This window comes from Taudactylus pleione, unplaced genomic scaffold (assembly GCF_031769625.1).
Source record: "Taudactylus pleione unplaced genomic scaffold, aTauple2 ptg001563l, whole genome shotgun sequence".
Lineage (NCBI taxonomy): Eukaryota > Metazoa > Chordata > Amphibia > Anura > Myobatrachidae > Taudactylus > Taudactylus pleione.
In genome coordinates this window covers 105,551-129,044 of record NW_028285960.1, presented here as the reverse complement: position 1 = coordinate 129,044, position 23,494 = coordinate 105,551, and positions in this window count along the sequence as shown.

The following is a 23,494-nucleotide window of genomic DNA, read 5'->3' as shown; positions in this document are numbered from 1 at the left end:
CGGATGCCGGCAGGGACCCTGCATTAGCAGATCCTGCCACAGAGGAAGAGGATACGGACTGTCTATTGACAGATTCTGTATGTTCATGAACCAATGACATCTGGGCCACGCCAGAGCCACCAGTATTACTGTTCCGCCTTCCTGCTTAAATTTCCTGAAAACTCTTGGGAGGAGGGAAATCAAAAGAAAGAGATATGCCAGCTTGAAGTTCCATCTTACTGCCAGTGCATCCACGAAGGTTGCTGATGGGTCTCTGGACCTGGACCCATACCTGGGAGGACCTTGTGGTTGTGACGTGATGCCATGAGATCTATTTCTGGCAGACCCCATTTATTTACCAGAAGCCGAAACACTCCTGGATGGAGAAACCACTCTCCGGCATGTAGGTCCTGGTGACTTAGGAAGTCTGCTTCCCAATTGAGTACTCCTGGTAAGAATATTGCCAAGATGGCTGGAAGATGACATTCTGCCCAAAGCAGAACCCTTGTCACCTCTTTCATGGCTGCGTAACTTCTTGTGCCTCCCTGATGATTGAGGTAGGCCACTGTTGTCACATTGTTGGATTGGATCTGGACCAGCATGCCCTGGAGCAGGTCCTGTGCCCTGATAAGTGCTTTGTATACTGCTCGAAGTTCTAGAATGTTTATTGGCAGATGACTTTCCTGATTTGTCCATCTTCTCTGAAAGGTGTGATGACATGTCACTGCTCCCCATCCATGAAGACTGGCATCTGTGGTGATCAGCACCTAATGTGGAATCCAGAATGGGGGCCCTTTGTTCTGATGATCCTTTCTTAGCCACCACAGGAGGGAGTGATGAACCTCTGGGGTAAGAAGGATCCTCTGGGACTTTATTTGATGATATGGTCCGTTCCACTTGGAGAGAATCAAGCTTTGCAGAGGCCTGGAATGGAACGGAGCATACCCCACCATGTAGAAGGTGGATACCATTGATCCCAGGACCTGCATTGGTAGCAGAATGGATACCCTTCGCTTTCAAAGCAAATTGCATATTTGCAATGATAGGACCACAATCTTGTCCTCTGGCAGAAACACCATCTGTGCCCAATAATCCAGAAGAGCTCCCAGATGTACCATCTGCTGTGTTGGGGAAAGTGATGATTTCAAATCAAATCAAAATCAAATTCAGCTTTATTGGCCAAGTATACATACATAAATATACAAGGAATTAGTTCCGGAATTCCGGATTAACACTGTCCTATAAAACTCACAAAAAACAACAATGCCAATCAATCATACCACAATGCCAGTCCCCTACCACCCCCTACACTCCACATCTATTTAACACAGTAACAGCCCGTGGAAAAAAGCTGTTCAAATGTCTGGAAGCTTTTACCCGTTGTGACCAATACCGCCTACCAGAGGGTAACAATTGGAACAGATGACAGCCGGACGTGCATGATCTGCAACAATGTTACCAGCTCGCCTACTAATCCTGGTTAAATATACTTTTTAGGTACAAAAAGAGAGAAAAGAAACTCTATTGGGCGAGCACTCCTTAATCAGAAAAGGTTCTAAAATATAACTTTTAATATAATAAGGTCTAAAATCAGTTAAATTCAATGTATTATCCAACAAACACCCCTATGGACACTACACTTGTTATGGGAGTGATATATTGTAGTATCTACAATAGTATATCCCTGATCAATAATCATACATCAAATGTAAAAATATTACATATAGTGAAACCAAAACAATATATAAATATCATACAGAAAAGTATAAAGACCAAGAAAACAACATATAAGACAACTCTCTAACTCTAAATAGAGTTAAATGTTGCAGTCTCTACAATAGTCTGTCTCTGATCAATAATTGGACATCAAATGTGAACATACAACGTAGAACAAATAATATATAAATATTTCATACAAAAAATACAGAGAACAACAAAACAACATATAAGACAACACTGTAGCTCTAAATATTTCAAAATACAAGATATTAATCAGTCCCAAAAATTCACAATTAGAGGTTTGGCTAAACCTTCTCTCATAAGGATAAATACTCAAGAAAAACATTCAAGAAAAACATATAGATGCTACAGATATCAATAATCTGAAGTTTTCAACATATAAACCCTGTAAACGGAAGGTACCAATAAATGCATTCGCAGTATCCTTCATATAATGAGATCTCATTTGGAAATATAGAAATAAGGAAGGTCATAGAGCTAAAAGTCCTTTTAATAGAAACCTTGTAAGCTACAGATGACATAGCTATACATTTACACCAATATAGCGCAACAGACGTAACAGGGAAGTGTGTATATGTGTGTAAATTAAGGTTTCTTTTGGTCATAATGATTATATATATATGACAACCTACTAACAAACCAGCTGTGCTTAGTGAGGAGGAGCAAATTGGGTGTGTTGGCTTGAAATGTTAGCTACTGTAGACATTAATTGTTAAATGTTGCCATTTGTATCTGCAAATACATTTTTTACTCCTTTTAGCTAGAACTATATTGTATTCTCAGAACAATTAGGAATGTTACAACAACTAGGAACTGTATTAAAAATGTATTAGATCTTCCTTATATGATGAAGTGTTTCTAAATTTAAGTCTGAAGGTGTTTCCAATTGAATGCCTTTGGTTTATTAGATTTCATGAATTAAATTGATTAGCACCTATCAGAGATTGAACCTTGACATTGCTTGCATCATTTGTGATCCTCTGTAGTGTTTGATGTCATCAGATGTAACATCCTGAGAAATACCTTTTTATATACTTGCATGATAGGATTAAATTTTTATGTCCTATAAGCACGCATACCTCTGGTTGAGGCAAGAGATAAAAATATTTTCGTCTTCAACAAATGCATTTTTTGTGATGTCACATGATAAAGGATATATAAAACTTGCTTTTCTCTACCTCTATTAACCGCAGGCAATCTCATTTGTGTAGTTCTCTCTTTGGGTGACCTATGCTATAATGATAACACTTAACAGTAGAAACAAAATTTGAGTAAAGCCTCTGTTACACTGTTATTTCTAAGGGTAAACCACTTTCCGATAATCTCTCACTCCTCACAAATAGCAATCTGCATAGGTGAGGAGCAGAAGAATGAGGATTAGTGGATCTATACCCTGACCTTCCTTATTTCTATATTTCCAAATGAGATCTCATTAGATGAAGGACACTGCAAATGCATTTATCGGTACCTAACAGGGTTTATATGTTGAAAACTTCAGATTATTGATATCTGTAGCATCTATATGTTTTTCTTGAATGTTTTTCTTGAATATTTATCCTTATGAGAAAAGGTTTAGCCAAACCTCTAATTGTGAATTTTTGGGACTGATTAATATCTTGTATTTTGAAATATTTAGAGCTACAGTGTTGTCTTATATGTTGTTTTGCTGTTCTCTATATTTTTTTGTATGAAATATTTATATATTATTTGTTCTACGTTGTATGTTCACATTTGATGTCCGATTATTGATCAGAGACAGACTATTGTAGAGACTGCAACATTTAACTCTATTTAGAGTTAGAGAGTTGTCTTATATGTTGTTTTGTTGTTCTTTATACTTTTCTGTATGATATTTATATTTTTTTTTTGTTTCACTATATGTAGTATGTTTACATTTGATGTATGATTATTGATCAGGGATATACTATTGTAGATACTACAACATATCATTCCGATAACAAGTGTACTGTCCATAGGGGTGTTTGTTGGATAATACATTGAATTTAACTGATTTTAGACCTTATTATATTAAAAGTTATATTTTAGAACCTTTTCTGATTAAGGAGTGCTCACCCAATAGAGTTACTTTTCTCTCTTTTTGTACCTACTATATTTAACTCTAGTGAGCACCGCCACTGCCGTTTTTCGATATTGAATATTGTCCTCACATTACTATAAACTGACTAGGCATAGTGATCAAAATTGTTATTGTTTTTGTTTTATGACTTCATATTCTTTTATAGAACACATTAGGAATCTTTTTGCTTGTGCATTGTGTTTTTTCCAGTTTTCCCTTTCCCCTCTCTTTTGACATATAAATATAATTCTTGAAGGGAGGGGAGATCAATACCAATAATTTTTTCCGCAGCCCTAACTACTTTTTGTAGTCTGTTCTTCTCCTATTCTGTAATAGAACCAAACCAAACATTAATTGATGTACAGAGAACAGACTGAATTATTGTTGAATAAAGAAGAACAATTCTTGTGGCAGATTAAACTTCCAAAACTGACGTAAGAAATACAATCTCTGCTGGGCCTTCTTCACAATGGCGTCCACATTAGACTCCCATTTCAGGTCCCGTGAAATCACCGAACCCAAAACCTTAAAGGAATGCACCACAGACAGCACCGTACCGGTAATAACAACAAGTGGCATCACAAATGGTTGTCTCCTACAATCAACTATCATTTCCACTGTTTTCTGTGGATTTAGCTCCAAATTATTCTGATCACACCAAAGGGCCAGCTGTTCAACCTCCCTTCTATAAGCGGACACATCACCATCCCTGATGAGGCCTATAATTGTAGTATCGTTTGCAAATTTCAGGAGTTTCACAGATTGCTCACTAGAGGTGCAGTAATTTGTGTACAGAGAAAAAAGCAGAGGCGAAAGGACACATCCTTGAGGGGCCCCTGTACTAATTATCTGACCACTAGATGTAAACCTCCCCAACATCACCTGCTGCTTCCTATTCTTCAAAAAATTAATAATCCAGTAACAAGTAGGAACTGGAACCCCCAAACTAACTAGTTTAGGGTAAAGTTTTTCTGGAACAATTGTGTTGAACGCTGAGCTGAAGTCAACAAATAGGACCCTTGCATATTTACCCAGCAAGTTGAGATGTGGCAGGATGTAATGCAGCCCTAAATTGACTGCATCCTCCCCCGACCTATTTGCACGATAAGCAAACTGCACAGGATCCAGAAGGGGGCCTACAGTATCCTTCAGATGGGTCAACACTAATCGTTCAAATGTTTTCATGACCACCGAAGTCAAAGCGACTGGCATGTAGTCATTAAAACTTTTGATAGAGGATTTCTTAGGCACTGGGATTATTGTAGCACACTTAAAACTAGATGGAACTTCACACAATTCCAAAGATGTGTTAAAAATCCCTGTAAAAATGGGGGTCAGCTGTTTGGCACAGACCTTCAGGCTAGTTGGAGACACACCATCGGGGCAGGTGCTTTCCTGGACCTCTGCCTCCTGAATTGTTTGGCCACTTAAATCTCCTCCACCTTCAGAACAGGTAAAACACCTGTACCACATGGAGGAGAAGTACCTGGAATTCCCCATAATTTACCATGATTGGAGGTAGTGAGGGACATTAAATCAGGCTTTTCAAACCTACAGTAAAAATTATTCAATTCATCTGCCAATTTCTGGCTCATACCAGAGTGGGGAAATGTCTTCCTGTAGTTGGTAATACCCCTTGCCGGCCTCTCCACACCGACACAGGATCATTAGCTGAAAATTGAATTTTCAGCTTATTGGTAAAACACTTTTTTGCCGCCCTGATCTCTCTAGTCAGAGTATTCCTGGCCTGATTATATAGGATTCTGTCCCCACCTCTGTAGGCCTCCTCCTTGGCATGACGAAGCTGCCTAAGCTTTGCAGTAATCCATGGTTTATCATTATTAAAAATACAAAAAGTTTTCATTGGTACACACAAATCCTCACAAAACCAGATATATGATGTTACAGTGGAGTAGATGTATGAAGCCCAGAAGCGGTATCAGCGCACGTTATGTGCGCTGATACAGCTTCTCCCTGATGTATGATCAGGGGTTTGGGCAGTAAATGACTGGGGCGCTATGCGCCCCTGTCATTATCGGCGCTGCTATCTACAAGATAGCAGGGCCGAGCGGCAGGGCCATGTATGAACGGTCATACCGCATGACCGTTTGGCCGGCTGTAGCTGTCGTTATCAACAGCTACAGCCTGGCGCTAGCCTATACCCACAGCAGGGACAGCGCTGTCCCTGCTGGGGTTGCCGCTGGCTCCAGGGCTGCACGTGGGGATCTCGCGATACTTGCGAGATCCCGCGCATGCTCAGTGGAGCCGGCTGGGACAGAGACATAGGGCATCAGCACTAGGCTGATACGCTGCTGTCTCTAGCGAGTAGTGCCAGAGGGGGGAGTTATCGCTCCCCCTCTCCGGCCGATGAGATGTTCTTACATCTCATCGGTAGTGCTTCCTGCTTTGCCTCGGTAAAGAGGCGAAGCGGGAAGTGTTATAGCGGCATTTTAAGTGCCGCAATCATACATCTACCCCAGTATCTGTTAAGTTATCCAAATCAGCAGCTGCAGCCTCAAATACACTCCAATCAGTGCAATCAAAGCAAGACTGAAGCTTCCACTTTGCTTCATCAGTCCATTTCCTCACTGTCTTTACTACAGGCTTTGATGAACTAAAATTCTGCCTTTAAGTAGGTAACACTTGAACCACACAATGATCTGAAAGACCAAGGACAGCATGAGGAATGGAACGATAAGCATCCTTTAAGATAGTATAACAATGATCCAGAATACTTGTATCCCTCGTCGGGCACCTAATGTGCTGCCAATACTTTGGTAATTCCCGACTTAAGTTTGCATTATTGAAATCTCCCAAAACAATTAGCAAAGAGTCTGGATATTGACACTCCATATCAGTTATAGAAGCCACCCAGTGCTGCAATGCTTCACTCACGCAAGCCTGCGGAATATACTCTCCAACCATGATAAATTAGGCAAACTCCTGAGGAGAATAAAATGGCTTACAATTAATAAAAATAGACTCCAAATGAGGGCTACATGACTTATGCAACACTACAACATCTGTGCACCAGCCTTAATTAATATAAAAACAAATCCCACCCCCCTTTGCTTTCCCAGATAATTCCCTAACACGGTCCCCTCTATACAGAAGGAAACCCGGCAAATGTAATAGTTCATCAGGGACAAGTTCTTCTAATTAGGTCTCTGTAAAGCACAGGAAAGCAGATCCCGAAATGCACCCACTTGCCCTGCCAAGAAGTAGCAGTAATTTATCCATCTTGTTAGTCAGAAAGCGAACATTAACTAGCAGCACTGCTGGAAACACCCGCCTGTAGCCTCTTCTCCTCCATCTAACCAATACACCAGCTCACCTCCCCCTCTGGTGTTTCCTCCTACAGGCCACTCCACCGCCCAAACTCTTAATTCCATTAGTTGGCTCTCTAAACTCCCGCAACACCGGCCCCTTCCCCCACCCGGACACCTCACCAGATTCCCAGTAAGTCACTGCACCTCCAAGTCTGCAGGGGACCGCCGCACACACAGTCTCAATCCTCCCCTCGCGCAGTCCGCAGAGAGCCACCACATCTCCACCAGCCTCACAGGGGACCTCCACACCCCCGCTCCTGCAGGGAAATGTCCCACCTTCAGTCCTTCTCACAGCCACACTCCCGGTCGTCTCACCTCCGATCCCGCACAGAACCGCTGCATACCCGTCCATCAGCTCCACCAGCTCCGGCTGCACCAGGATTGGCAGGGTAAGATCTTTTATCCCTAAAAGTTCCTCTCTGCTATAGGAAATGAGTAGTGCCGACACGGGGCAAACACACAGGCAGAGCAATAAGGAGAGCAACACCGAGGCAGCCATCCACGGTGCCATCTTCCAATTGATGATCCAGCCATGCTTTTGTAATCAGGCTATGGTCAGTTGAAGATGGTTTTGTAAAACAACCGGAGTCTGTACCATTATCAGAACGTTGTCCAGATATGGCAGAATTTTGACTCCCTGATGCCTGAGATAGACCATTATGACTGCCATTATTTAGGTAAAAACCCGGGGAGCTGTAGATAGGCCAAATGGTAGAGCCTGAAATTGGTAATGGTTCTGAAGGACAGCTACCATAAAAATTGCTGGTGGGATGGTATAATAGGAACATGCAGATATGCATCCTGAATGTCCAGGGAAACCATATAATCCCCCGGCTCCATTGCCAAAATAATAGATCGGAGAGTTTCCACAAGAAACTTGGGTACATGGATAAACCTTTTGAGGTCTTTAGATTTAGTATAGGGTGATAAGCCCCATTCGGTTTCTGAAACAGAAATAGTTTGGAATAATAACCCCTTCCCTGTTGCAACACAGGAACCGGGACTATTACCCCCACCTGCAGCAGGGAGTGAATGGCTTCCTGAAAGGCCAAGGCCTTGACCGCATCTGATTGGGGATCTGTGCAAAAAAACTTTTGGGGAGGATGCCTCCTGAAACTGAGGGCATACTCCTGAGAGACCACTTCTCGTAACCCAGGCATCTGTTGTTGTTTGACGCCAACAATCCGCAAACTGAAGAAGTTGGCCTCCCACCCTGGGAGGCCCGCACCATCAGGCAGAGTGTTTGTTCTCCGGCTTATAAGCTGGACGTCTTGCCAGCCCAGAACTCTTAGTTTGTCGCCTTGATATTTTGCAAAAATAGACGCCTTAGATGAAGGCTGTTCCCTTGCTCATCCCTGAGTCGCCGTAGATGGCAGACCTGCTGACTTTGAAGCCACCAGAGTAGCTATTATTTTATCCAACTCTGCTCCAAAAAGTACTGTTCCATAGAAAGATAAAACCTCCAGCGCCCTCTTTGATCCTGTATCAGCTTTCCAGGATCTTAACCAAAGGGCCCTGCATGCCACTATTGAAGCTGCTGATGCTTTAGAAGCTAAAATTCCAGCATCTACAGTAGCTTCTCCAGATAGGAAGCAGCTTCCCGTATATGACAGATATACATCATCTGTTCCCTGGTAGCATTTGGTAGAGCATTTTCCAATGCTCCCATCCATTCTTCAACCACTATGGCTATCAAGGCTCCAGCCATAGCTGGATGAGTAACAGCTCAAGATGATGAAAATATCATTTTAGGACACGCCTCAAACTTTTTATACATGGAATCCTTCAGGGAAGATGCTGACAGAATAGGTAATGTAGCATTTCTGATTAAATGCGTTACATGAGCATCCACAGTAGGAGGTACCTCCCGCTTAGTACATACAGAAGCCAGGAAATGATACGACAAAGTTATTCTCTTAGTCACATAAAAACATTTGTCAGGTTTATCCCATGCCTTATCCATAAGCTCAGTGAGCTGTTAAGATTCAGGAAACTCCATTTTGACCAGTGCTTAAACATTGGGGAGCCTTCTTACTATGAGCTGATTCATCATCCTGAATGCCTAGGATAAATTTAACCACCCTCACCAAAGAAGGAACAATCTAGTGTGGATGGATGGTCCTCCTTCCTCAAGCTAGACCCTGGAGAGGAACCTTGCGCATCATCTGAATCCTCTGATTATGCATCTGAATCCATATGTTGAGCAGACTAATAAAAAGCTAACTTGCGCTTAGGCACCTTAGTAACTATCGGTCTGCTATCGACATTAGATGGTGCCATACTCTGACTAGCATGGCCATCAACATCCTTCCAGGAAAAATGCAAAGGAGGTGCAAACATAGCATGCTGTGGACACCCCATCCAAGAAGGCATAGTGAGAGCAGCCATACGAACCACAAACGGCTTCATTACCTGGGACAAAGAGGATACCCAAGAAGGCTCTTGTCCAGGAACAGGTAAACTTGACTGGTTAGATGACTCTTTATAAGAGACAACACACAAACAATCCTTAATGTCCTGAGGGGATAAATAAGCCATACATGATTTAAATGAAACCAGCACAGAGGCCCCCCCCCCCTCTTGTGTACCTTTATCTTTTGACATGATCAAAATAAAGGCAATAATTGCAATGTTATGTAACAGCCTTCACAAAATCTTAATGAATGTTAAGTACTCAGAGAAAACCTCCACCCCAAGAGGATGGAGAGAAAAACAGTGATAGTTATAATTGACAAACAGAAATAATAGAGTGTCAATACAGCAGCTAGCAAACAATCACATACAATGTATATGTAATAAAATTACAATCAACTACACAGACACAAAGGAATGGTAGAATATAGAGAACTATATAAAACTTAACCAAGGGAGAGGTATACAGGGAGACTGACCCAAACCGTCCTGAGACCAACAGCTATAGGGTGCACTGAGTGTGGACTATGAGCGTCTCAAATACATGTGAAGGGTAGGCACAGTATCGGACTGGGGCATGAAAGGCCCACCAGGGGAATGCAAAGGTAGGGGCCCGTTGGCAGTGTGGAGGTGCACCACAGGAAGACGTGGCCAGCCTCCTACTGTAAGGGTGTGTGCCCAGCTGCCAGAGCTGCAGAAAGAAATAAGAATAACTGCCCTGGTCACATCACCTGGGTGATTTGTCTTTCCTTCTGGCACAGTACAAGAACTGTGGGGATCATTTAAGACAGTGAGAACTCTCTCCAACCCTTTTCCATCCACTTTAAATACATGGGCAAGCTTTGTACACTACTGCTGGGTACCCACAGCTTGCTCTTCACAGTCTGAACTGAGATCTACCTCCCTACTGTTGCTTATCTGGATCCTGGAATGTTGAGGCCCTATTTGATAAAAGGGAAATGTACATATCGAAAGGCTAGCAATCAGTGAACCCTATTAAATTAAATAGCCCCCATGATTAAATAAATTGCTCCCCATCACCCAATAAATACATTTATTTTTCATAATATTCTGATCGTAATCCCAGCCACATTATATAAAGGGCTTCCTCCTACACCCTCCCATCAATTCTCTCAGTCTGCTGATTCTTCCCCCTTCCCATCTAGACCATGTTCCCTTCACTGACAGCAGGAATGAGATGTGTGAAACTTAAATATGCCAATGCCTGTAAACCTACTGTAAAACCCCACCCCTCCAAGCCCACCATTACTTCCTCATCTATACAGATCTGCCCAGCTATTTTGTTGATCATGGCGTGGCGTGAGTTGCGCCATGGACTTGTGGCGTGGCGTGCAGGCCTCTGAGTCGCGCCATGGACTTGTGGAATACCGTGGTATTCTTCAATGAAGGATATGCTACGGCATGTAATACAGTGCTTAACCGCTGGGTGGCGAGTGCTCCACTTTTGTAATTGCATGTAATATAGTGCTTAACCGCTGGGTGGCGAGTGCTCCACTCTTGTAATTTGTACTGAATGCCTTGTACTGAATGCCATACTGTTAAACTTACACTAAATTTGATGGATATAACATTCACAACATTTGCATTTACGCACAACCCATACTGTATTTTTAATGTCACATAATATACATATACAGTATATAGTACTGTACCGTATGTAACATCTTATAACAGGATGCAAATCACTGCACATATTGTACTGTACATACGGTATGGTGCAGTAACTGAATAGTAGAGAAGTTGCTTGAGTTGTTGTCACGGTATAACCGATACTGTAGATTAATGAGATGCACGCACAGCTTTCACTGAGATGGGATGCATTACAGTATGACAATTTTTTTTTTTTTATTAAAAAACAGCAGCGGGAGGAGTGCACAAGGATGAGGCCACTCTCTGTGGTTCACTGTAGCTGTTGTGTGGGCTAGTGGTTAGGTGATCACTTTGGTAGAATTATGGTCCCGGGTTCGATCCCTGGAAAAGAATATACCGTACCGTATATTTTTTTTTATTGTCACTGTCTGCTCTGGACACTATAGTGAAACTACTTTAGTAGTGTTGTACTGTAATACTGTAGTGTTGTTGTTTAAAAGGCTGCTTAAAAGTAAGACATTACAAACTGATTGTGTGTTTAAATAGTGCAAAACTTTCGTCAATGTCTGCGGTGTGGTGGCTGTCTGCTTCGAGGGTTGCAATGGGATTTCATGCGCATGCCCAGTGGAGGGTTTACAATGGGATCTGTAGTGCCAAGAGAGGGCTCTGTATTTCAATGAATAGTGATTTCATACTGTAACTGCAGAAACTGCTAGTGAATCTACTGTCTAGAATGTGAGACAGGGCTCTGCATCACAAACTGTGCGCCCAAAACGCAAAACGCAAACATGCGACAATGCATATGCGGTCTCAGCCTTGTGCACTATGGCTACGTCCCTTGGATTGTGTCTGAGAGTGGTTTCCATCTGTGAGAGAGCGCTCTGTGTTCAAAGCTGACTGTGCGTTTGAAGCGCAAAATAGCGTTGCATCGCAAACTTATGACAATGGTGATGCTGTTCCAACCTTGCACACTAAGTACGGTAGTAGTGGGATCTGTATGAGAGAGAGCTCTCTGTATTACACGGTTGGCGCTATGGTGGCTGTCAGCCATCTGCGATGGATTAGAAATGGAGGGGGGTACAATGGGATCTGTGGCGCCAAGCCATATGCCATGTAGCGCTATGCCATCACTGAGCATGCGCAGTTGGCTGTATTACTGCAGTCGGTACAGTACTGTATGCTGTTGAATTTCCATCTCTGGCGGGCGCATGCCCAGTAGGAGGGTTGCGATGGGATTTCTGGAGCATTCCCATTGGGCCGAGAGTCATACACAGTGCATCAGGTCCCTTTCCCCAAAGCAAGCAAAGAGCCTCACATTACCATAATAAAGGAAGCTTTGTTAATCCATTTACTGTAAGCAGTCAGCTCTGCCCTAGTGTCCTGAAAAATGCTACGAATTGTGACCATTGCCATGGACACCATCCCCCGTCTGCTAGGACAACTAGTGTGCCGCTATGAATGTGCCTGTACTGAATATTAAAAACTGATGGTGCCGTACAATTTAGCACCACAGAATAGTGATTTCATAACTGCAGAAACTGCTAGTGAATCTACTGTCTAGAATGTGAGACAGGGCTCTGCATCACAAACTGTGCGCCCAAAACGCAAAACGCAAACATGCGACAATGCATATGCGGTCTCAGCCTTGCGCACTATGGCTACGTCCCTTGGATTGTGTCTGAGAGTGGTTTCCGACTGTGAGAGAGCGCTCTGTGTTCAAAGCTGACTGTGCGTTTGAAGCGCAAAATAGCGTTGCATCGCAAACTTATGACAATGGTGATGCTGCTCCAACCGTGCACACTAAGTACGGTAGTAGTGGGATCTGTATGAGAGAGAGCTCTCTGTATTACATGGTTGGTGCTATGGTGGCTGTCAGCCATCTGCGATGGATTAGAAATGGAGGGGGGTACAATGGGATCTGTGGCGCCAAGCCATACACCATGTAGCACTATGCCATCACTGAGCATGCGCAGTTGGCTGTATTACTGCAGTTGGTACAGTACTGTATGCTGTTGCATTTCCATCTCTGGTGGGCGCATGCCCAGTAGGATGGTTGCGATGGGATTTCTGGCGCATGCCCAGTGGGCCGAGACTCATACACAGTGCATCAGGTCCCTTCCCCCAAAGCAAGCAAAGAGCCTCACATTACCATAATAAAGGAAGCTTTGTTAATCCATTTACTGTAAGCAGTCAGCTCTGCCCTAGTGTCCTGAAAAATGCTACGAATTGTGACCATTGCCAAGGACACCATCCCCTGTCTGCTAGGACAACTAGTGTGCCGCTATGAATGTGCCTGTACTGAATATTAAAAACTGACGGAGCCGTACAATTTAGCACCACAGAATAGTGATTTCATAACTGCAGAAACTGCTAGTGAATCTACTGTCTAAAACGCAAAACGCAAACATGCAAATGAATGAGAGACAGGGCTGACAGTGCTGTGTATAGCATTACACCACAAACTTGTGACAATGTAGTGATAGTGATTTCATGACTTTAGAAACTTTTCAATCCCGTGATGCCCACACTACTTTGCCACTACGGTTATGACTACATTACAGTGCACCACAGACGCCTGCCGTAACGAGTGAATTAGTGTCGACGTGCATCGTGCGTCGTGCGATGTACGACGTGCGATGTACTACGTGCGTCACTGGCTAGTGAAAATGGCTTCTATGAGGGCAAGACGCTACTCGTCCGGCGAGCTCTTTGTCTTGGTGAAGTGGCGGGACCAAGCGTTCGCCACAAACCAAGACAAAGAGCTCGCCTATAGAAGCGCGAGCAGAGAAATCTATCGCCTATATGGCATACGGCGAAAAGTACGGTCACTCCAGCGCAGGTGGTCAGACCTGCTGAGGAGGGACAGGCCTCGCCTAGAGCGAATTCGGAGGCGAATAATTCGAAGTAAGTACAGCATTGCTGTATAATCACATGAATTACAGTATACTGTACAATAACGAATACAGTACAATGCACGACTCTACATTACTGTACACTGCATTGTAGGGTGTTGGATACTACAGTATCTGACGATGACTGACAGTTTGTAACACTTACTGACATGACTGGCAGACATTTGATTGACAGGCTGATTAAATCTACAGTACTGTACATGGACTAAAGGGATACACACTATTGGTCGACATGGCTTGTTTGATTAATAAATTAGTAACAAAAGGCAAGTTGATTGATCCACCATTCTAATGTCTGTCGACCAAATCTATGTTAACCTACAGTACTGTACACACTATTTGTCTGTGCTGGGCCTGACCCCTTTAAGTCTGACATTATTACTGTACGTCATGGACAGATTCAGGGGTCTCCAATCAGCTCCCAACTGTCATCTCACAGGCTGTGTTTGAAAAATGAAATTTGGGAGCTTATTGGCTGGTATCTTATCACTTCTCACTCTGTGCCCCATTTACAAACGAAGGGAAATACCAGGGGGAATTTTCGTTTGGTATCACTGTGATACAAACGAAAATTCCACTGGTACTGTATTTATTAATACCGTACTTACCCCTCCGGCGAGGTCCCGCAAAGTCCTCAGCGGGGTCCTCCACTGGGTTCGGGCTCCAGTGTCATGCGCATGTGCCATCTTGTACAGCTCGTGGGGTGGCGACAGTGCCACCCACATAGCCTATGTGTAACGTTGCACCACTTGGTCATACAGTACTTTACTGGACTGTATATTTTTTTATATACAGTACAGTACAGTACCATACTGTTTTATTTTGTGCCCAATGCCAGCTTCACGGACTACAGTAGTTTATGTACTACAGTATACTGTATTGGTTTGTATTTTAATCAATAGCTAATTCCCTAAGGCCATCTACAGTACTGTACCGTAATCCCTCTCCAATTTGGAATAGAGGTCTGAACTCTTGTTTTCAAATGCTCCTTAATGACGACATGTATTTTTCCCAACAGGGCGAGAAGCCCCCCTGCCCCGGCAGCGCCACCACCGCCGCCACCACCACCACCACTACCACCGGCAGCCGCCGGGCCCAGTGGGCTGAATTTTCAGAGTAAGTACAGTACACACTACTGTACACTGTTCTCTTTCTCTCTCTCTCTCTCTCTCTCTCTCATTTGTGTGTTTGTTTTTGGTGTTATGGAGACTCAGGTCAAAATTTGTACAGTTTATTTGTTTAAAAATGGTTTTGAGGGAAACTGACAGTACAGTGTTCTTTTTCCACAGTCCTACCTCCACGACCACCAGCACCACCACCTTCTGCAGCCTCCTCAAATGACAGTGATAATGATTACAACAGTTATAGTATGGACACAATAGTGTCATGCTACTGCCTTTTTGATTTTTTGTATAATATTTTTTTTCTTATACTGTACACACAGACAGACTCGTCATTGATGAGGAGGCTGCATGAAGCCCCCTGGCCTGTAAGTACAGTACACCACATTGTTTTCTAAAGCACTGTATATCTCTCCTTTTCTTCCCTTGTCAGTCTCTCTCTACCTACGGTATCTCTTTCTCTCTCTCTCTTTATCCCTCTCTCTCTTTCTCAGTGTCTCTCTTTTCTGTACTAGTGTAATAGTAACATTATTTTTTTTTCGACAGTATCACCAAATCATGGGTACATTCCTGGGCCCAGTGGCCTCATCTGGCCGCGTAAGTACACTACACCACATTTTTTTCTACAGTACTGTATCTCTCTCTCTCTCTCCCCCTCCCTCCCTCTGTTTTTCTCTCTCTCTTTCTCTCTCTCTTTTTCTCTTTATCTCTCTCTCTTTCTCTCTCTCTGTTTTTCTCTCTCTCTCTTTCTCTCTCCCTCTTTCTTTCTCTTTATCTTTCTCTCTTTAATTTTCCTCTCTCTCTCTCTCTCTCTCTCTCTTTTTTGCTCTCTTTCCCTGTTTTTCTCTCTTTCTTTTTCTCTCTCTCTCTTTCTCTCCCTGTCTCCCTCTGTTTCTCTCTCTCTCTCTTAAAACATCTCCAACTCCTTCTCCTTACACAATAATTGTTTCTGTCCATGTGTATTTTAGTTGAAGACATTGAAGTGCCTCAGCCCTCCCCAGGGCAAGAGGAGGACCCACAAGAGGAGGACCCAGACTCCCCTCCCCAGCCAAGTAAGTACTGTATACAGTTTTATACTGTAGGACATTTGTATTAATACTGTAATACCATGTAAGTACAGTACTGTATCTCTCTGCTTTATTTCCCTAGTCTCTCTCTCTTTCTCTCTCCCTCTCTCTCTCTTTCTTTCTCTCTCCCCCTCTATCTCTCACTCTCTCCCTCCCTCTTTCTCTCTCTCTTTTTTTTTCTCTCTCTCTCTTTCTCTCTCTCCCTCTTTCTTTCTCTTTATCTTTCTCTCTCTTTAATTTTCCTCTCTCTCTCTTTTTCGCTCTCTTTCCCTGTTATTCTCTCTTTTTTTCTCTCTCTCTCTTTCTCTCTCTTTACATGTTTTTTTCCCACAGTTACAAAGACCGTACCCCCAGCCGGCCCCAGCGAGAGTCTGCGTAAGTACAGTACTGTACACTACAGTACATTGTTCTCTCTCTCTTTTTCTCTCTCTCTCTCTCTCACTTTTTCTTTCTCTGTCTTTCTCTCTCTCTTTCTCTCTCCCTCTTTCTTTATCTCCTTCCCTCTCCCCCCTCTCTCTCTCTTTCTCTCTCCCTCTGTCTTTCTCTCTCGCCCTCCCCCCCTCTCTCTCTTTCTCTCTCCCTCTTTCTTTCTCTCCTTCACTCTCCCCCCTCTCTCTCTCTCTTTATCTCTGTCTTTCTTTCTCTTTTTCTCTCTCTCTTTTTCTTTCTCAGTCTCTTTCTCTCTTTTTTTCTCTCTCTTTTTCTCTCTCTCCCATTCTTTCTCTTTCTCTCTTTCTCTATCCCTATCTCCCCCTCTATCTTTCTCTTTCTCTCTCTCTCCCTCTCCTTTGTTTCTCTCTCTCTCTCTCTTTCTCTCTGTTTTTTTTCTCTCTTTCTCCCTCTCTCTTTCTTTCTCCTCTTTCTTTCTCTCCCTCCCCGTCTTTCTTTCTCTCCCTCCCTCTCCCTCTCTCTCTGTCTCTCCCTTTCTCTCTTTCTTTATCCCTCTCTCCCCCTCTATCTTTCTCTTTCTCTCTCTCTCCCTCTCCTTTGTTTCTCTCTCTCTCTTTCTCTTTTTTTCTCTCTTTCTCTCTCCCTCTCTCTTTTTTTTCTCTCCCTCCCTCTCTTTCTCTCTCTCCCTCCCTCTCCCTCTCCCTCTGTCTCTCCCTCTCTCTCTCCCTCCCTTTCTCTCTTTTTTTTCTCTGTCGTGTGTTTTCATAAATTTTTTGACTTGTCAACATTTGTTTTTCTTTGACACAGAGATGACTGCTTTATCGTGGAGGCAGGCAGCAGCCCTGCCCCGATCTGTAAGTACAGTAGTGTACTGTACATTACATTGTTCTACCACTGTATACTTACTGTCTCTCTCTCTCTCTCTCTCTCCATGCATCTCCAACCTCTTCTCAATACACGCTAATTCTTTCTCTCCTTGTGTTTTTCTTATTTTCCAGTACTGTACAGTATATTTCGGTGACCTGTCTTTAAGTGCATACACACTAGACGATTTGGATGAACGCTAACAATATTGTTCAATGATACAGTACAGTACATTATACAGTGTTGTTCATATCATCTAGTGTGTACTGTATGCAGTAAATCACCAAGGATGCGTGTGCAACATTTTTCCATATTGTTTTCATGCAAAATGACAAAAAAATTTTACCCACAGTGCAAGGCACAGAAGGGTACCAGCCTCCCAGGGATGACTGGAAAAGGAGGCAATCCATTTTGTGTAAGTACTGTACCCTACACTACTTTACATTGTCTTCTACTGTATCGCACTCCTTTTTTTTACTTTCACAGTGTCTCTCTCTCCCTCCCGTACTACAAAGACCCATCTCACTTGCTCCGGGGCTCGCGTACGCACTGCCGGACAATCGGTTGCAAGCGGATCTGAATCAGGCCCTACTGTAATTCTTTCTCTACTGTACTTGTATAACAGGAACATTCTGTTTTTTTCCCACCACAGTTCTGCAACAAGGAAAGCGCTGACGCTTGTCCCCCACTGATTTGGGTTTTTGCCCACGTAAGTATAAGTACTGTACAGTACCTTACACTACTACAGTATACAGTACTATAAATTGTCTTCTACTTTCTCACAATTGTTTTTTGTGAGTTTGTACTGGTGTTATGTACAGTATGGAGGTGTTATTTTTTTGTACCGTATAATCGTTTTTTCTTAAACACACAGTCCAAAAATTCAAACAGGAGCAGCCAGAGCCATAGCTCCCTGGCCTCTGTATGCGTAAGTAGAGTACTGTATCTTTTACTGTCTCTCTCTTTTTCTCTCTCCCTCTCTGTCTTTCTGTCCCTCCCTCTCCCCCTCCCCCTCTCTTTCTTTTTCTCCCTCCCTATACCCCCCTCTCTTTTTGATGTTATGGAGGCTCTGTTCAAGATTTATAGTGCGTACACACTGGGCGATAAAATGGACGACTCAGGGAGCATATCGTGTAGTGTGTACGCACCATTATACAGTTTATTTGTTTCCAAATGGTTTTGATGGAAACTGTTCTTTGTCCACAGTCCTACCACCACCAACACCAGCACCCACTGGTGTCTCCCCAACGGCAACCCCACCACCACCCACTCGCGTCTCCGAACCGCGTAAGTAAAGTACACCACATTGTTTTCTACAGCACTGCATCGCTCTCCGTTTTTACACTTGTCAGTCTCTCTCTCTCTCTCCCTCTCCCCCACTCCCTCTGTCTGTGTTTGTTTTTGTTGTTATGGAGGTTCTGTTCAAGATTTATGGTGCGTAGACACTGGGTAAAGTGGATGACTCAGGGAGCATATCGTGTAGTGTGTACACACCATTACACAGTTTATTTGTTTCCAAATGGTTTTGATGGAAACTGTTCTTTGTCCACAGTCCTACCACCACCAACACCAGCACCCACTGGCATATCCCCGGCGGCAACCCCACCACCACCCACTAGCGTCTCCGAGCCGCGTAATTAAAGTACACCACATTGTTTTCTACAGCACTGTATCGCTCTCCTTTTTTGCCCTTGTCAGTCTCTTACTCTCTCTCAATCCTTCTCTCTCTCTCTCTCTCCTTCCCTCTCCCCCCCTCCCTCTGTCTGTGTTTGTTTTTGTTGTTATGGAGGCTCTGTTCAAGATTTATGGTGCGTACACACTGGGTGATAAAGTGGACGACTCAGGGAGCATATCGTGTAGTGTGTACGCACCATTACACAGTTTATTTGTTTCCAAATGGTTTTGATGGAAACTGTTCTTTGTCCACAGTCCTACTACCACCAACACCAGCACCCACTGGCATCTCCCCGGCGGCAACCCCACCACCACCCACTCGCATCTCCGAGCCGCGTAAGTAAAGTACACCACATTGTTTTCTACAGCACTGTATCGCTCTCCTTTTTTACCCTTGTCAGTCTGTCTCTCTCTCTCTATCTCTCTCTCCCTCTCCCCCTTCCCTCTGTCTGTGTTTGTTTTTGTTGTTATGGATGCTCTGTTCAAGATTTATGGTGTGTACACACTGGGCGATAAAGTGGACGACTCAGGGAGCATATCGTGTAGTGTGTACGCACCATTACACAGTTTATTTGTTTCCAAATGGTTTTGATGGAAACTGTTCTATGTCCACAGTCCTACCACCACCAACACCAGCACCCACTGGCGTCTCCCTGGCGGCAACCCCACCACCACCCACTCGCGTCTCCGAGCCGCGTAAGTAAAGTACACCACATTGTTTTCTACAGCACTGTATCGCTCTCCTTTTTTACCCTTGTCAGTCTCTCTCCCTCTCCCTCTCCCCCCCTCCCTCTGCCTGTGTTTGTTTTTGTTGTTATGGAGGCTCTGTTCAAGATTTATGGTGCGTACACACTGGGTGATAAAGTGGACGACTCAGGGAGCATATCGTGTAGTGTGTACACACCATTACACAGTTTATTTGTTTCCAAATGGTTTTGATGGAAACTGTTCATTGTCCACAGTCCTACCACCACCAACACCAGCACCCACTGGCGTCTCCCCGGCGGTAACCCCACCACCACCCACTCGCGTCTCCGAGCCACGTAAGTAAAGTACACCACATGGTTTTCTACAGCACTGTATCGCTCTCCTTTTTTACCCTTGTCAGTCTCTCTCTCTCTCCCTCTCCCCCCCTCCCTCTGTCTGTGTTTGTTTTTGTTGTTATGGAGGCTCTGTTCAAGATTTATGGTGTGTACGCACTGGGTGATAAAGTGGACAACTCAGGGAGCATATCGTGTAGTGTGTACGCACCATTACACAGTTTATTTGTTTCCAAATGGTTTTGATGGAAACTGTTCTTTGTCCACAGTCCTACCACCACCAACAAAAGCACCCACTGGCGTCTCCCCAGCGGAAACCCCACCACCACCCATTCGCGTCTCCGAGCCGCGTAAGTAAAGTACACCACATTGTTTTCTACAGCACTGTATCGCTCTCCTTTTTTACCCTTGTCAGTCTCTCTCTCTCCCTCTCTCTCTCTCCCTCTCCCCCCCTCCCTCTGTCTGTGTTTATTTTTGTTGTTATGGAGGCTCTGTTCAAGATTTATGGTGCGTACACACTGGGCGATAAAGTGGACAACTCAGGGAGCATATCGTGCAGAGTGTACGCACCATTACACAGTTTATTTGTTTCCAAATGGTTTTGATGGAAACTGTTCTTTGTCCACAGTCTGAACACTACCAACACCAGCACCCACTGGCGTCTCCCCGGTGGCAACCCCACCACCACCCACTCGCATCTCCGAGACGCGTAAGTAAAGTACACCACATTGTTTTCTACAGCACTGTATCGCTCTCCTTTTTTACCCTTGTCAGTCTCTCTCTCTCTCTCTCTCTCTCTCCCTCTCCCCCCCTCCCTCTGTCTGTGTTTGTTTTTGTTGTTATGGATGCTCTGTTCAAGATTTATGGTGCGTACACACTGGGTGATAAAGTGGACGACTCAGGGAGCATATCGTGTAGTGTGTACGCACCATTACACAGTTTATTTGTTTCCAAATGGTTTTGATGGAAACTGTTCTTTGTCCACAGTCCTACCACCACCAACACCAGCACCCACTGGCGTCTCCCTGGCACAACCCCACCACCACCCACTCGCGTCTCCGAGCTGCGTAAGTAAAGTACACCACATTGTTTTCTACAGCACTGTATCGCTCTCCATTTTTACCATTGTCAGTCTCTCGCTCTCTCTCTCTCTCCCTCTCCTCCCCTCCCTCTGTCTGTGTTTGTTTTTGTTGTTATGGAGGCTCTGTTCAAGATTTATGGTGCGTACTCACTGGGTGATAAAGTGGACGACTCAGGAAGCATATCGTGTAGTGTGTACACACAATTACACAGTTTATTTGTTTTCAAATGGTTTTGATGGAAACTGTTCTTTGTCCACAGTCCTACCACCACCAACACCAGCACCCACTGGCGTCTCCCCGGCGGCAACCCCACCACCACCCACTCGCATCTCCGAGCCGCGTAAGTAAAGTACACCACATTGTTTTCTACAGCACTGTATCGCTCTCCTTTTTTACCCTTGTCAGTCTCTCTCTCTCTCTCCCTCTCCCCCCTCCCTCTGTCTGTGTTTGTTTTTGTTGTTATGGAGGCTCTGTTCAAGATTTATGGTGTGTACACACTGGGCGATAAAGTGGACGACTCAGGGAGCATATCGTGTAGTGTGTACGCACAATTACACAGTTTATTTGTTTTCAGATGGTTTTGATGGAAACTGTTCTTTGTCCACAGTCCTACCACCACCAACACCAGCACCCACTGGCGTCTCCCAGGCGGCAACCCCACCACCACCCACTCGCGTCTCCGAGCCGCGTAAGTAAAGTACACCACATTGTTTTCTACAGCACTGTATCGCTCTCCTTTTTTACCCTTGTCAGTCTCTCTCTCTCCCTCTCCCCCCTCCCTCTGTCTGTGTTTGTTTTTGTTGTTATGGAGGCTCTGTTCAAGATTTATGGTGCGGACGCACTTGCGTGATAAAGTGGACAACTCAGGGAGCATATCGTGTAGTGTGTACGCACCATTACACAGTTTATTTGTTTCCAAATGGTTTTGATGGAAACTGTTCTTTGTCCACAGTCCTACCACCAACAACACCAGCACCCACTGGCGTCTCCCCAGCGGCAACCCCAACACCACCCATTCGCGTCTCCGAGCCACGTAAGTAAAGTACACCACATTGTTTTCTACAGCACTGTATCGCTCTCCTTTTTTACCCTTGTCAGTCTCTCTCTCTCCCTCTCTCTCTCTCCCTCTCCCCCCCTCCCTCTGTCTGTGTTTGTTTTTGTTGTTATGGAGGCTCTGTTCAAGATTTATGGTGCGTACACACTGGGCGATAAAGTGGACAACTCAGGGAGCATATCGTGCAGAGTGTACACACCATTACACAGTTTATTTGTTTCCAAATGGTTTTGATGGAAACTGTTCTTTGTCCACAGTCCTAACACTACCAACACCAGCACCCACTGGCGTCTCCCCGGTGGCAACCCCACCACCACCCACTCACATCTCCGAGATGCGTAAGTAAAGTACACCACATTGTTTTCTACAGCACTGTATCGCTCTCCTTTTTTACCCTTGTCAGTCTCTCTCTCTCTCTCTCTCCCTCTCCCCCCTCCCTCTGTCTGTGTTTGTTTTTGTTGTTATGGAGGCTCTGTTCAAGATTTATGGTGCGTACACACTGGGTGATAAAGTGGACGACTCAGGGAGCATATCGTGTAGTGTGTACGCACCATTACCCAGTTTATTTGTTTCCAAATGGTTTTGATGGAAACTGTTCTTTGTCCACAGTCCTACCACCACCAACACCAGCACCCAATGGCGTCTCCCTGGCGGAAACTCCACCACCACCCACTCGCGTCTCCGAGCTGCGTAAGTAAAGTACACCACATTGTTTTCTACAGCACTGTATCGCTCTCCTTTTTTACCCTTGTCAGTCTCTCGCTCTCTCTCTCCCTCTCCCCCCCTCCCTCTGTCTGTGTTTGTTTTTGTTGTTATGGAGGCTCTGTTCAAGATTTATGGTGCGTACACACTGGGTGATAAAGTGGACGACTCAGGGAGCATATCGTGTAGTGTGTACACACAATTACACAGTTTATTTGTTTTCAAATGGTTTTGATGGAAACTGTTCTTTGTCCACAGTCCTACCACCACCAACACCAGCACCCACTGGCGTCTCCCCGGCGGCAACCCCACCACCACCCACTCGCATCTCCGAGCCGCGTAAGTAAAGTACACCACATTGTTTTCTACAGCACTGTATCGCTCTCCTTTTTTACCCTTGTCAGTCTCTCTCTCTCTCTCTCCCTCAACCCCCCTCCCTC